Raw genomic sequence first — 6,169 nt, 5'->3', positions numbered from 1 at the left:
AATTATCAAAACCTGCCGCTTCAGTTCTTCTAAACCTGCTAAGAAAAGTCAATTTTGACAAAAGCTGTATCCCTTCTAGACAAAACCCACAGGGTCAGAAGAGTAGCTGCAGCACGGTCGCATCTTTCTGAACTTGCCCAGTCAGGTATGCAGCATGTAAAGTAGAGTAGGCTGCAGATAAGAAAGAATGTCAGTCGTGAATTTTAATCATGGATTGTGTGGTGTAGGCCTAACATTTGCTTACTATTCTGGTAGGCTGTTTAACTTCAATTGCCCTTTTGCCTGTGATAACATAACTGCAATCAAATGATTTCCCATCTATAAAACAAAACCATGGAAAATAATCATTCACTGTTTTGTGAATCATGTTACTCCTTGTCTGTAGGTCTATCTCAATGTGGCTTGTTGACCTTATCATTGAAAATGTGACTATTATGCCTAATTGGTAAGGCAAATTAGGAATGTAGCCTACAATTAATTTATAGGCTATAATGTGGTTTGGCTATAATAAATACCATTATTTTTGTGAATGTCTTACTGAAAAGGCTTTTCTAGTTATAAATGTTAATGCATAGGCATTCGTAAATATCATAATACCAACGGAAAGCCAATATCTTGATTAGCTGTTAGAAACTTAAAAAAATAATCAACGACAAAATAAGATAATCCCTCGACACAGAGCAAGTGTCTTAATTATATTTAATTTCCCTAATCTCCATCTTCAAATGATGCTCTGATTAGATATTTAAATCCGATGATCATTTCACCCCCAGTATTGTATTCATGTGTATTCCCTTTGGCATAGCCAAATCCCTTTCACGCAGGAATGAATGCATTACATAAACATAGAAAATACATTCGCTGGCTGCGGGCTTCAGCATATGCCTCTCATTCATCATGTGAGCTGCGCTTCTGTGATTGCTGCCAGTGAAATTTTACAATTAGCCCAATCACAGCCCTCGATCCGAGATGTCACTGCGGGCGAGTCAGAAGGCTTGGTAAAACAAGACAGTCGCTCCTTGCGCCCCGGCACAGCGCCATACACTCAAATCCCTGCCCAGTTACTCAGTTGTCAGCTCGGAACCTGCAAACTCGAAAAGCACCCTCTCTCTCTTCTCCCCTCTCGTCGCAGCATCACACAACGCCTTTCAGATGGGAGCATCGCACTGATCTACAGCGCGACACACACATCCTCTTGCGGAATCCTACAGTGCAGCGATTTTCAAGACATAAGTGCGTCCGCGTTTGGGATGGGAGGTGTTGCGATCCCGCCGGGTCTGAGTCCACTCGGAGCGGCATAGTGGCTGGAGAGGGACTCGCTGATCGGAAGTGTTGTTGGGATCCTGCTGCTATTTCCTTTCGCGCTGGATTCTCATGCTTTTGACTAACACGTCGCTGCGGAGGATTTAGAACGGACCAATTCATAAAGAAGCATCACAGCCCTGTGGATTAGGATACCAAAAGGTGTTTCTTTTTACGCATCTCGTTGTAATTTGGAAGTAAAGGAGTTGGGATTCATCGGAACGTGCCTGTTACCGCAGTGTCAATGCGACTGCGGCTGTAAACTGATATCCGCAGCGATTACAGGTAAGGACGGGCTTGTCACAGGGTGATCATTTAACGGGACTATTATTTTTTGGTCTTTATCGTTTTCTTTTTTGAAGAATTGGGGCGCGGATGCCTCTGCACCAGGTAAAGGCGTGTATACCTGTTCTCTGCCGTATAGCCATGCCGCGCGGGGAACACTGCACCATCCTTCTCTTGCGGGTTTGGGATTTCAGTTTTTGTATTTATTACCTTTTACAATTTTCCCACCATCGCCACTCTGATATAGAATAAGATTGCGTCATTTATTGTTGATGCTATTCTATGTGCAGTTGTGGTGCATTTTTCTGCGGTTTAACGCTTTAGAGCATGTGTGTACTGCTTCATTCATTTTGAGCATTTACTTGCCCAAATGCGTACGCGCGTCTGCCCGCGCTGAGCTCTGTAGGTAAAGTGATATTGACCAAGTGATATTAGTGAATGTAGCCTATGGGGTGGCAGAATTTCGCAGTGTGTTAAGAGACATTTGTCCACCTTCGTACAACAGTCGGCTCTGCAGTATGTTATGTGACATCCTATTGCACACCAAGAGGTGGATATTTCCCCACCACTCTCTCGTCTCGTTGATATATCCTAGCGCAATGACATCCAATAATTCACATCCCACTGTGTAGGACTAGATGTTTCATATGATACCTCTCAGAGAGTCACAGCGTAGCTTGTGCACGGCGTCTCTGTTTTCATGCGGTCTGTAACTCGTGGAAAACCCACGTTGCATCATGAAACATTTATTGTAACCTCAAATGGCACATCTCCTGTCTCCGTGGCTGGAAAGCGTCGCCGATGATAAGTTGCGGGCTGCATTGCTGTGCGTCGCACGTCTCCACTCAAGTGCCCCAGGTCTAGGTACATGACCGATATGGTTTTGGGTTTGGGAAGGGAAGGGAGATCCGTAGCTTGTCTGGTCAAGTGATTTTGGTTTTCCCATTCACTCTTTGATTTTCCAGTATATAGTAAAAATACAAATAAAATAACTATATATATATATATATATATATATATATATAGATATATAGATATATAGATACAAATAAAATAACTATATATATATAGTTATTTTATTTGTATCTATATATCTATATATCTATATATATATATAGATAGATATAGAGTGAGAGAGAGAGAGAGAGTAGGCTATTATAGAGTATTTGAAATCACTCTATAAATGTCCATGTGCAGCCTTATACGATATAGGCTATTACATAAATGCTATTAGGGCACGCCTGTGTCCGAGAGCAGGATAGTGAGCAACGGTAGCTTTAAGTCAAAAAGTCCTTTAACCTCACTGTTAAATTGTCATGACAACGTCTTTGATCCAATCCTCTTCTTCACAGAACAACATGCCACACAACTGGAAAACATGTATAGCAGTTCATTACTGTAGGCTATATCAATTGTTCAAGGACATAATACATGTGTTATACATATAGAATATCTTCAATATTTAGCTCCAAACACTGGGCTGCTTGGGGGTAACGCTGTACCATCTGTGTAAAGAATCAGGCTAAAATGCTGTAACCCTTATGGCTCATTTAGAGCTTGTGCCAGTAGGCTTTATAGTCAGTAGGGGGAGAGGTGGTCCTGTGTTGAGTAGGCTTTATAGTCAGTAGGGGGAGAGGTGGTCCTGTGTTGAGTAGGCTTTATAGTCAGTAGTGGTAGAGGTGAGCCTGCGTTGAGTAGGTCTGTGGTTATAGACCAGTCTACACAGCAGCCAGACAGCCACTGGGACGTGTAGTGTAGTAGGCAACCTGGAAGACTGTCTATTTAATATCCAGTCACTGCCACACCACTTCCTCTGTAGACCTTAGAAAGCATAGCGCTCCCTCTTGCTGTATAGAGGGATGTAGGTCCTTGACTCATAATGCAGCTTTACAGAAACCCTCTCTCTCTCTCTCTCTCTCTCTCTCTCTCTCTCTCTCTCTCTCTCTCTCTTTCTCTTTCTCTTTCTCTTTCTCTCCCTCTCTCTCTCTCGCTCTCTTTCTCTCCCTCTCTCATTCTCTCTCCTCTCTCGTTCTCTTGTTCTCTCGTTCTCTCTCTCTCCCTCTCTCTCTCTCTCTCTCTCTCTCTCTCTCTCTCTCTCTCTCTCACTCTCTCACTCCCTCCATTGCCAGCAGCAGCTGCTACACAAGCCTATACAGAATGTGTAACTGACTATAGCAGTAGCTCTGTTCAACTCAGTCACACCACACTAAAGTCTACACACTATAGTATGTATACATTATTACACTATAGTCTACACTCTATAATATGTATACATTATTACACTATAGCTTATACACTATAGTAGGTATACATTATTACACTATAATATGTATACATTATTACACTATAGCTTATACACTATAGTAGGTATACATTATCACACTATAGTCTACACACTATAGTATGTATACATTATTACACTATAGTATGTATACATTATTACACTATAGTATATATACTGTAGTATGTATACATTATTACACTATAGTCTACACACTATAATATGTATACATTATTACACTATAGCCTATACACTATAGTATGTATACATTATTACACTATAGTCTATATACTGTAGTAGGTATACATTATTACACTATAGCCTATAGCACTAAAGTCTACACACCATAATATATATATATATTATTACACTATAGTCTACACACTATAGTATGTATACATTATTACACTATAATATGTATACATTATTACACTATGGTATGTATACATTAGTACACTATAGTCTACACACTATAGTATGTATACATTATTACACTATAGCCTATACACTATAGTATGTATACATTATTGCACTATAGTCAATTCACTATAATATGTATACATTATTAGACTATAGTATGTATACATTATTACACTATAGCCTATAACACTATAGTCTACACACTATAGTATGTATACATTATTACCCAATAGTCTATATACTGTAGTATGTATACATTATTACACTATACACTATAGTACTATAGTATGTGTACATTATTACACTATAGCCTATACACTATAGTATGTATACATTATTACACTATAGTCAATCCACTATAATATGTATACATTATTACACTATAGCTTATACACTATAGTATGTATACATTATTACACTATAGTCATTCCACTATAATATGTATACATTATTACCCTATAGCTTATACACTATAGTATGTATACATTATTACACTATAGTCTACACACTATAATATGTATACATTATTACACTATAGCTTATACACTATAGTATGTATACATTATTACACTATAGCTTATACACTATAGTATGTATACATTCTTACACTATAGTAGTTATATATTATTACACTATTTCCAATCCACTATATATGCATTCCTACATTATTTCCAATACATTATCCATCCATTGACTCTAGCCTATATGTTCCCTTCAGATCCCTCTGAAATGGTATAAGGATTGGATATGTATTTCGGGGCTGTATTAGTGAATAGTGTTAGGCTCCATTCAATGGATGACCATGCTGGGCAGAGTGTGCCTAGAGAGAGGGAGCTCTTCACAGAGCAGGGCCAGGGAGACTGAGAACTGCAGTAAGGGGTCAGAACAGGGCCAGGGAGACTGGAGGCTGCAGTAAGGGGTCAGAACAGGGCCAGGGAGACTGAGAACTGCAGTAAGGGGTCAGAACAGGGCCAGGGAGACTGAGAACTGCAGTAAGGGGTCAGAACAGGGCCAGGGAGACTGAAGGCTGCAGTAAGGGGTCAGAACAGGGCCAGGGAGACTGAGGCTGCAGTAAGGGGTCAGAACAGGGCCAGGGAGACGGAGGCTGCAGTAAGGGGTCAGAGCAGGGCCAGGGAGACTGGAGGCTGCAGTAAGGGGTCAGAACAGGGCCAGGGAGACTGAGGCTGCAGTAAGGGGTCAGAACAGGGCCAGGGAGACTGGAGGCTACAGTAAGGGGCAGAGCAGGACCAGGGAGACTGAGAACTGCAGTAAGGTGTCAGAACAGGGCCAGGGAGACTGGAGGCTGCAGTAAGGGGTCAGAACAGGGTCAGGGAGACTGGATGCTGCAGTAAGGGTTCAGAACAGGGCCAGGGAGACTGGAGGCTGCAGTAAGGGGTCAGAACAGGGCCGGGGAGACTGGAGGCTGCAGTAAGGGGTCAGAACAGGGCCAGGGAGACTGGAGGCTGCAGTAAGGGGTCAGAACAGGGCCAGGGAGACTGGAGGCTGCAGTAAGGGGTCAGAGAAGGGCCAGGGAGACTGGAGGCTGCAGTAAGGGGTCAGAGAAGGGCCAGGGAGACTAGAGGCTGCAGTAAGGGGTCAGAGAAGGGCCAGGGAGACTGGAGGCTACAGTCTACAGAATGTATTGAAGTAAAAGTAAAAGTTGTCAAAAATATAAATAGCAAAGTACAGATACCCCAAAAAACTACTTATGTAATACTTTAAAGTATTTTTACTTAAGTACTTTACACCACTGCCGATACATAATGAAAAATACATTACAAACAAAAATAATTTACAATTTACATACAATTAGAACATTACCATGTAGACATTACAGACTTACATGTATACAAAAATACAACTAAAGACACACATGTATTG

General features: G+C 41.2%; 1 protein-coding gene across 2 annotated transcripts in view; it reads left to right on the top strand.

Moving 5' to 3' along the window:
• The first annotated feature begins 945 nt into the window (after positions 1-945).
• Positions 946-6,169, top strand: part of LOC110510810 (plexin-A4-like) — a 482,439-nt gene continuing 477,215 nt past the window's right edge. For both annotated transcript variants that reach the window (XM_036957067.1, XM_036957066.1), the window contains exon 1: positions 946-1,587. The gene's annotated coding sequence lies outside the window, so the exon portion shown is untranslated. The remainder of the gene's footprint in view (positions 1,588-6,169) is intronic.

The sequence above is a fragment of the Oncorhynchus mykiss genome, chromosome 21 (assembly GCF_013265735.2).
Source record: "Oncorhynchus mykiss isolate Arlee chromosome 21, USDA_OmykA_1.1, whole genome shotgun sequence".
Lineage (NCBI taxonomy): Eukaryota > Metazoa > Chordata > Actinopteri > Salmoniformes > Salmonidae > Oncorhynchus > Oncorhynchus mykiss.
Note: the sequence above shows the minus strand (reverse complement) of the source record. Positions and strands in the feature narration are given on the sequence as shown.